This window comes from Mesoplodon densirostris, chromosome 7, assembly GCF_025265405.1.
Source record: "Mesoplodon densirostris isolate mMesDen1 chromosome 7, mMesDen1 primary haplotype, whole genome shotgun sequence".
Lineage (NCBI taxonomy): Eukaryota > Metazoa > Chordata > Mammalia > Artiodactyla > Ziphiidae > Mesoplodon > Mesoplodon densirostris.
In genome coordinates this window covers 55,842,999-55,853,421 of record NC_082667.1, presented here as the reverse complement: position 1 = coordinate 55,853,421, position 10,423 = coordinate 55,842,999, and positions in this window count along the sequence as shown.

Below are 10,423 nucleotides of genomic sequence, written 5' to 3'. Positions count from 1 at the left end.
ATACCATTCTTTCTTGTAATTACATGGCAGAGCCTGTTGTCTATTAAGGACTATGGAATGAGGTAGAGAATAAAATAAATAAATAACAATAATGGCTTATCAAAATACTTCAAGAAAAGAAATAAGCAATGGAAGGATGGAAAAGGGGGGAAAAAGGCAAAAATCTATTCAGTGCCAGTCAGATACAAAGCAACTAACTAAATCAAAATGTACACGAAGTTCAAACAAGGCAAAAAGTACAGAGAAGGGAGACACCAACTACATCTGTAGAGCTGGGGGAAGCTTTGTGAAGGAGACAGTATTTGGGTTGGGTATTAAAAAGGAGTAGAATTTTCATAAATAGAGGTACTGAGAATGGGGGTGAGGGTTGAGAATCCCCTTGAGGGAACCACAAAAGCAAAGGCCCAAAGGAGGAAAAAGCATGAGCTCTGTTTAGGAAATAAATAATCTAGACATTCAAGGAAATAGTAAATAATCTCATCATTCATTCACCATTTACTGAATTTGTTCCACATGCCAGATACAGTGCAGTCACAAAGGATGAAAATATGAGGAGACCTACTTCTTACTTTCAAGAAAGAGCATTTTTAAAGACAACAGAAGACAAACCCGTGTCACTGACAGTCAGACTTAACAGATCCAAAAATCTGTTCCTTCTTCACCTGTCCCCATCTCAATGCAGTTCTAATCTTCCAATTACCCAAGCCAAAAATCTGATTCATGTTTTTTTAATATATATAAATTTATTTATTTATTTTTGGCCGTGTTGGGTCTTCGTTGCTACGCGTGGGCTTTCTCTAGTTGCAGCGAGCAGGGGCTACTCTTTGTTGCAGTGCGTGGGCTTCTCATTGCAGTGGCTTCTCTTGTTGTGGAGCACAGGCTCTAGGTGCGTGGGCTTCAGTAGTTGTGGCACGTGGGCTCAGTAGTTGTGCCTCACGGGCTTAGCTGCTCCGCAGCATGGGGGATCTTCCTAGACCAGGGCTTGAACCCGTGTCCTCTGCATTGGTAGGCGGATTCTTAACCACTGCACCACCAGGGAAATTCCAATCTGATTCATCTTTGACTCCACTTTTTCTATCACCTTTACCTCAAAGTCACCAGCAAATCCTAACAACTCTACCTTCAATATATATCTACAATCCAATCACTTCTCATCACCTTTATTGCTACTGCCTTGGTCCAAACCATCAGCAACTTTTACCCAGAATAGTGGTTCTCAATATTTGGAGGCTAGTGGGGAGAGATTTTTCTCCAAAGGAGAAATTTGGCAATATCTAGAGAAACTTTTGTTGAAACAACTGAAACTGTGACTTAGAGTATTGCAACAGACTCTTAACAGATCCACTCCTGCCTCCCAGAATGATCCTTTTATAATGTAAGTCTCAGATCACATCACTCTCTTCTGCTCAAAATCTTCCAGTGGCTTCCCAAATCCCTCAATGTAAAAGCTAAAGTTCTTATGAAGACCTACAAGGCCATACATGATCTTACCTCTATCCTCCTCCTCCACCCCCCATCTTACCCTGCTACATCTCTGACCTGGTCTCCTACTTCTCTCTCCTTCACTCACGCTGCTCCAGGCACAATGGCTTCCACCAACAGGCTATGTACACTCCCACCTCTGGGCTTTGGTACCTATGGTCACTCTGCCTAAAAACACATTTTCCCCCAGATATCCATATGACTCCTTTCCTCACTCCCTTCAGGTCTCTACTCAAATATCACTTAATCAGAGGTCTTCCCTGACCACTCTTCATAAAACGACAGGAACCTCTCTTCACTCCATCTCAGCACTCTTTATTCCCTCCTACTCTGCTTTATTTGTATCCATAGCACTTACCATCAACTGACATATCTGTTTGCTTTTTGGCTGACTCCCACCAATAGAACATATGCCCCACAAGCAAAAACTCTTCCTTTATCCCCCAACCTAAGAACTATTTCTTGCACACAGTAGGAGATTGGTAAGTAATGGCTGAATGAATAAGTGAATGAATAAATGGAGCTGGAAAGACCAGTCAGGAAGAAACTAGAAAGACCAATGAAGGCCAGAAATGTGGATATAATCTTAGAATTGGCCTAAAGAAGAGATTGCCCAAGAGTGATTATCTTGTCATATGCCATACAAATCACCTTGTCTTCATCAAATAGAGACAGAGAGAGTAACGGGGAATTCTATTTTATATCAATATAAGAACATTATAATAATCAGAAGTATACAATAATGAAATGGATAATCTTTAAAGTATTAACACCCCCAATCAACCTCTCAGCACGTAGGATGCAGTAACAAACTACTCTCCCATAATTTTCCCCTATGCTTATCCTTTTGGATTCAGTTCAAATGTCACCACCTCTACCAAGGTTTTTCCAAACTCCCTCAGAGTTAGCCACTCCTACTTATGGTCCCCAGAACAATCTGTCCACTTAGCCCAATTTACTAAGTGTTTGTTAATATATTATTATGACTGAATTGTGCCCCCCTTACCTCCAAAATTCATATGTTGAAGCCCTAACCCCACCTGTGACTGTATTGGAGACAGGGCCTGTAAGGAGGTGATTAAAGTTAAGTGAGGTCAAGGAAGTAACTTCGGAGGAGGATCTGATGGATATGGAAGTGGTCGTGGATTGGGGGATGGCTATAATGGGTATGGAGGAGGACCTGGAGGTGGTAATTTTGGAGGTAGCCCTGGTTATGGAGGAGGAAGAGAAGGATATGGTGGTGGAGGACCTGGATATGGCAACCAGGGTGGGGGCTACAGAGATGGTTATGACAACTATGGAGAGGGAAATTATGGAAGTGGAAATTGTAATAATTTTGGAAATTATAATCAGCAACCTACTAACCATGGTCCAATGAAGAGTGGAAACTTTGGTGGTAGCAGGAACAAGGGGGGACCTATGGTGGAGGAAACTATGGTCCAGGAGGCAGTGGAGGAAGTGGGGGTTATGGAGGGAGAAGCCAATATTGAGCTTCTTTCTATTTACCATGCGCTTCACTGTATAAGTAGGAGAGGATGAGAGCCCAGAGGTAACAGAACAGCTTCAGGTTATCGAAATAACAATGTTAAGGAAACTCTCATCTCAGTTATGCATAAATATGCAGACTACACCAGAGTAGATGCAGAGAGCCATTTTGTGAATGGATTGGATTATTTAATAACATTACCTACTGGGGAGGAAGGATTGTAAAAAAAAAAAAATGCCTTTGAGACAGTTTCTTAGCTTTTTAACTGTTGTTTCTTTCTAGTGGTCTTTGTAAGAGTATAGAAGCAGTCCTTCTTTGATAATATTAAATTTGTAAGTTTCAGGTGACGTGTGAAACCCTTTTTAAGATTTTTCTCAAAGTTTTGAAAAGCTATTAGCCAGGATCATGGTGTAATAAGACATAACGTTTTCCTTTAAAAAAAATTTAAGTGCGTGGGTAGAGTTAAAAAGCTGTTATACATTTATAATTTAATAAAATAATTCTAAAGGAAAAAAAAGTTAAATGTGGTCATAAGGGAGGAACCTTGATCAAATAGAACTGCTGTTCTTATAAAAGAGGAAAAGACACCAGAATCTCTCTCTCTCTCTCTCTCTATCTCTCTCTGTCTCTCTCTCTCTGCCTCGAGGACAGAGTGAGAAGGCAGCAGTCTGTGAGCCAAGAAGAGAGCTCTTACAAGAAGCCAAATCCTGCCAGAACCTTGATCTTGGACTTCTCAGTCTCCAGAACTGTGAGAAAATAAATTTCTTTTGCTTAAGCCACCCAGCCTAGCATATTAAAACATATACCTTTTCACCTCTAGACTGAAAAATTACTTTATATCCCCATTTACTATTATATCCCCAGACCAGAATATGGCAACTTTAATAAAATGTAGGCACCACTACATATTTTTATGGAATGATATAGAGTAAAAATATGTTTTTAAAAACCATATTAAAAAGTCATTAAAGTCAAATGACTTTCAAATGCTTAACCAAGAACTATTCTTCCCTTCATTCTCGCTAAATAAACTCTAATTTTGTTCAGGAAGGCAATGAGACAACTAAATATTCGTTTTCCCAGCCTTCCTCAAAGTTTGGTGTGCCCATGTGACACAGTTTTAGCCAGTAAAGCCATGAAAAGCTTCTAAGAATTCTGGGGAAATGGTTGCTTTAAATACAAAATAGGACATAGAAGAAGTGCTAGTTCTGCCTTTCCCCGTTTCTTCTTCCTCAAACATTCCTGCTGGAGCTACAGTAGCTGCCTTGTACCTATGAGATCATAAGCACAAAGGCTGAAAGCAAACACTCTAAGGATGCAGACTGGAAAAACAGAAATAGCCTGGAATCCAAATGGTATTGTGAGTATCTGAACCCATGTCAGCAACCATCCTTTCTCCTCCAGACTTCTTGTCAAGAAAGCTAATCCCTACATTTTAAGTCACTGTTAGGTTTTTCTACGACTTACAGCTGAAGACATTCCTAATTAACACAAACAAGAAGCATACTAGAGAATCAAGAGGAAGAGGATTCTTACTAGTCTGAATCCTCTATTCCTTACCAGCCACTGGCCCCTAACCATAAATGAATTTCTCTTATTAGCATGAGATTGGAGATGATCTAGCAAATTTTACAAATACAGAGTAGATATAAAAGGAGGACTGCACAGTAACAGACACCAGACAATCACTCTTCCTAATAAGTCCTTATTTTTATAAGAATAACGGTATAACTCTGTCTTCTTCAAAAATGGCTTTCAAGTTGCTTGCACATATAAAAGATAGATAAGATAGATAGACAGACAGACAGACATCCTAGGACAATAGTAATCATCAATGGGGTATAGGTCATAAAGTAGAAGAAAATCACAGCAAGTACCAAAAAACCCACACTGAAGGTAGCTATTGCAATTCATGACCGTATTTTGCTCTGTGCATCCTGGAAGCCAAATCAAAATCAAAAGGAAGGGAGTGAAATTCAAACTATTAACTCTCATTGTCTAATGGAAGAAGTAATTCAGTTTTGTTACGAGACAACCATTATCAGTTGAAGCAAGGATTGGAAAACTTTTTTCTGCAAAAGGCCAGACTAAATATTTTAGGCTTTGCAGGTCGTATCACTGCAGTCTCAACTACTCAACTCTGCCTGCGTAGCACAAAAACAATATTTAAACAAATGAGTATGGCTGTATTGCAATAAAACTTTATTTACAAAGACAGTCAACTGGCCAGATATGTCCTACAGGCTATAGTTTGCTGACCCTTAAGTCAGAAGATTCTTGGATGTAAGAAACAGACTTCTTCTGGCAGTGCAGGAATTTGGCCTGAGTGCAATAGCCACCAGCATCAATGCTACTTCAGTGACAGAAACTCAACCTTGCAGGTGATGCTACCTGCCTCTACAGCCAAAGAGAGAAAGTTAGCTCCCCATTACCTTCTCTCTCATGTCATTAAGTCCTAAACCAAGTGTGGTGTGGGCATACGGTATTGGTGAAAGCTAGGTCACTGCCTGTGCCCTAGAAGCAAGGAAGTTTGAGAAGCAAGTATCTAAATTTTTATCTCCTTTAGGGGATAGCATCTTTGCCACCAAGAAGACTCATAAAACGGGGGACACGTGGCTTCCCTGGTGGCACAGCGGTTAAGAATCTGCCTGCCTATGCAGGGGACACAGGTTTGAGCCCTGGTCTGGGAAGATACCACATGAGCACGTGTGCCACAACTACTGAAGCGTGCGCGCCTAGAGCCCGTGTTCCACAACAAGAGAAGCCACCACAATGAGAAGCCCGTGCACCACAACAAAGAGTAGCCCCCACTCGCTGCAACTAGAGAAAGACCGCGTGCAGCAACGGAGACCCAACTCATCCATAAACAAACAAATAAATAAATATATATATATTTTTTTAAAAACAGGGGACACAAAATGCTGTGCAGTAAAAACAAATGACAGCTATCCATTTCAGTTAACTCTTACTTATACCTTCCTTCATATATAGTTTTTTTTTAAATACTCCAGCCTATCATCATCACTAATCAACAAGGAAATGCACATCAAAACCACAATGAGGGCTTCCCTGGTAGCACAGTGGTTAAGAATCTGCCTGCCAATGCACACGACACGGGATCAAGCACTGGTCTGGGAAGATCCCACATGCTGCGGAGCAACTAAGCCCGTGCACCACAACTACTGAGCCTGCGCATCTGGAGCCCGTGCTCCGCAACGGGAGAGGCCACGACAGTGAGAGGCCCGCGCACCACGATGAAGAGTGGCCCCCGCTTGCCGCAACTGGAGAAAGCCCTCGCACAGAAACGAAGACCCAACACAGTCAAAAATAAATAAATAAATTAATTAATTAATTAATTAATTTTTTAAAAAACCCACAATGAGATATCACTTCGCATCTGTCAGAATGGCTGTCACCAAAAAGACCAGAAATAACAAGTGGTAGAGAGGATGTGGAGAAAACCGTTCTCATGCATGCACTATTGGTGGGAATGTAAATTGGTGCAGCCTGTGGAAAACAGTATGGAGGTTTCTCCAAAACCTAAAAATAGAACTACCATATGATCCAACAATTCCACTCCTAGGTATATATCTGAAGAAAATGAAAATGCACCCCAATGTTCATAGCAGCATTATTTACAATAGCCAAGATATGGAAGCAACCTAAGTGTCCATCAACAGATGAATGGATAAAAATGTGATACACACACACACACACACACACACACACACAATGGAATACTACTCATCCATAAGAAAGGATGAAATTTTTGCCATTTGCAGCAACACAGATGGAGGGTATTATGCTAAGTGAAATAAATCAGACAGAGAAAAACAAATACTCATATGTAGAATCTAAAAATACAACAAACTAGTGAATATAACAACAACAAAAAAAGCAGACTCACAGATATTGAGAACAAACTAGTGGTTACCAGTGGGGAGAGGGGAATGGGGAGGGGAAAGATGGGGCAGGGGATTAAGAGGTACAAATTGCTATGTATAAAATACATAAGCTATAAGGATATATTGTACAACACAGGGAATATAGCCAATATTTTATAATAACTATAAATGGAATATAACCTTTAAAATTTGTGAATCACTATGTGGTACACCTGAAACATAGACTATTTACCTCAACTATACCTCAATTAAAAAAAGAACAGTAGAGAAAAAAATACACTCCAGCCTAACATATTGTCACTAACCCTAACAAACTAAAAATGCTCTCACCTTCTCCCCAAAAAAGGGACAACACACAGTCTCATTAGTTGCAACATCCCAATATTAAATTCTAAGGAATTTATCTCTATTTGTTGAGTGCTTTAAGTACCAGGTACTACTCTAAGCCTTTATGCCTCTGTTCATGCTGCTATTTCTGACTGGAATAGCCTTATCTCTCCTTATCTCCCTTTGTTTCCAGGAAAACTCTTAATCTTCAGGTGTCCTCTCCTCTAACTGGCCATCTCTGATGCAGTCCTGCCCAAAAGTTTGAATAGGTCCTCCTCCCTTAGGATATTAGAGCACCTCATGAAAACTCCTCACCTTATTTACCACAGGTGTCTTACATTTCCAGCCAGACTATAAGTCCCTTTGGTAAGGGAATGTTTCATTCATTCATTTCCATTCCCTCAGTACCTAATCAAAGCCTCATACATAGAAGGTTCTCAACAATTATATCTACTGATTCCAAACAAATCTAAAAAATAAGAACATCACATATCTTTTGGCCCAGCCACCTAATTTCCTTTTGTCTTGCTCTGATTCCTCTTATATCCCAGGATATATTCTTGTTTTCAAGGCTGCCTTAAATATCTCTCCTAAATATTTAAAATGCTGCAGCAACACAAGTGCTTCTTTAAAAAGATGATTGTAAATAAGTTCTTTATAAACCCAAAAGCAGTTTGAAGGTCCACTGTGTCGTCAAAGCATAAGACCATTTTAAAAGGTATATCCCATTTTAAGGACTCCTAGACTCAAAACACTTTTAGACACAGATTTGTCTTTAATGAGCTCCCATCTTTCTTGCCACTGAAATCTTTCTTTTCAATTAAGCTTAGACTCCAACTACAGTGTTCCACTGTGTCAGCCAAGGCTTCAGAAAAGAAGTACCTTCTATAAGATATGACAATGCCTAACATTTATGCAGTTCTTTACAATCAACAAAGCACAGTCGTATCCATCACCCAATTTAATTTTTGCATACAATCCTGAGATTTCTCCTCACAAGCAAAGCCCAGTCCCAAAGCTGTCTCTCGTGGACTACTACCACCACCAGGGCCACCCCCTAACCCCACCAAACACACACACACACACACACACACACACACACATTTGCTATGGCTCTTCTCACTCATACAGATAACCTATTATCCATAGTGAAGTGTGAGCAGCCTAAGGAAAGGAACCAGGCCTACCAGTGTATAGCACAGTAAATGTTTGATAATTATCTGCTGAATAAACAAACCAAAATGAGTTAGGCAAAACAGTCAGCATTTTTGTTTCAATAAAGTAGAAACTGAGATGACTTTCCCAAATTTTCCTAGCTAAGGCTATAATGAGGGTATTCTTGATTTTCAATTCAGGACTCTTTTTACCATGCTGCCCTCTCCATGGATTGGTCAGTGTACAAAAGAAGGAGTCCTGAGCTGGGACTCATAAGTCCTGGTCCTCAGACAAACCACTTAACTTCTCTGAGCATCAGCTTCCACATTTTTTACAAGTGGGAACAATCACACAGTCTTTTCCTCTCAGAACACACTGTGAAGACTAATATAAGATAATGTGAGTAGAAGTGACTTGAAGAGTGAAATGATATATAGGTTACAGACAATGCTTAGGTTGATGACTCTCACTGTCACTGACAAAGTCAAAATCAGTCTGCCCTAGAAGAAACATATTTATCCTAATAGCTAAAAAATCAGCTTTATTGTCCTCATTTTACAGATGAGAAAACTGAGGCACAGAGAGCATAACACTTGCCAAAGACTGCAAACCTAGTAAATATTAGACCTGGAATTAGATAGAATTCTAGTTCATCACATCCTAAAGATCTTCCCATACTGCTTCGCCAACATTACAAAATAAAAGCTTACAATTGCCTCTAGACTGATGGAACAGTGCTAATCTTTTTTTTTTTTTTTTTTTTGCAGTATGCGGGCCTCTCACTGTTGTGGCCTCTGCCGTTGCAGAGCACAGGCTCCGGACGCGCAGGCTCAGCGGCCATGGCTCACGGGCCCAGCCGCTCCGCGGCATATGGGATCTTCCCAGACCGGGGCACGAACCCGTATCCCCTGCATCGGCAGGTGGACTCTCAACCACTGCGCCACCAGGGAAGCCCAACAGTGCTAATCTTGAGTTGAGAACATTTCATTGTCTCTCAGACCAAATCAAACTAAGTTAGCCTTGTAGGTAAGCGCAGCTTGATTGCCATCCCTGTGGTGCCACACCTCAGTAGGATGAGCTAAAAATTGAATATGTATATTAGAAAATGTTCTGACATGAATTTTGAAATTATTTTAACTAGACTGAAAATCTGACAGGAAAAGCAAAAGTGAACAATCTATTTTTTTTTTTTTACCATTCATTACTGTGATTATGAAACATGGAAAGAACCTAGGCTTTGAAATCGGACAGTTCAAATTTAAGAGTAGAAAAGAAAAACCTAGACAAAGGCCAGGAGGAGGGAATTAGCAGAGAGGATCAAGATATGACAATGGCTGGAGCAAGTAGGACTGGTAGTGAGACCTAAGAAAACATTCTTATTCTCTTCTTCCTCCCCAAACACCCCCACAACCTGCAAGAAACCTAACCTGTGATGCTTCTTTTCTCCCTACAGCACCTGAACAATGCAGATTAGTAAGTCATTGAGAAAGTCTAAAACCCTCCTTGGCTAACACTTCCTCCTAAATGCCTCTCCGGAGACAGAATGAATGGCAGACAGGCTGTCAGAAGACACATGTTGTCATCATACTGTCCTTCATACAGTTTGGGATAGGTTTTTTTTTTTTGGTAGTGATGTAGCTGCTATTACTTGAAGCTTTAAATACCAACATACGTGTAACCAGCAATTCTTTTATTTGGGAAGAGAGTGTAAAGAAATTTGTTTTAAAGAACATATTTGGAATTTACAAAAGAGGAAAGCCATGCGAATACATAATTTTCTCAGCAAGAGTTCTGGCATAGGGCAGGTATCTGACCCAGCAGTGCCACTGTCCAAACCCCTTCCTGTAGTTAGAGCCTCTTAGACCTCACCAAGGCCTATAAACAGATTTTAAATAAAAACAACAGACTCACAGTTGCTGTATGATCCAGCAATCCCACTCCTGGGCATATACCCAGACAAAACAATAATTTGAAAAGATACATGCACCCCTATGTTCAGAGCAGCACTATTTACAATAGCCCAGACATAGAAACAACCTAAATGTCCATCGACAGATGAATGGATAAA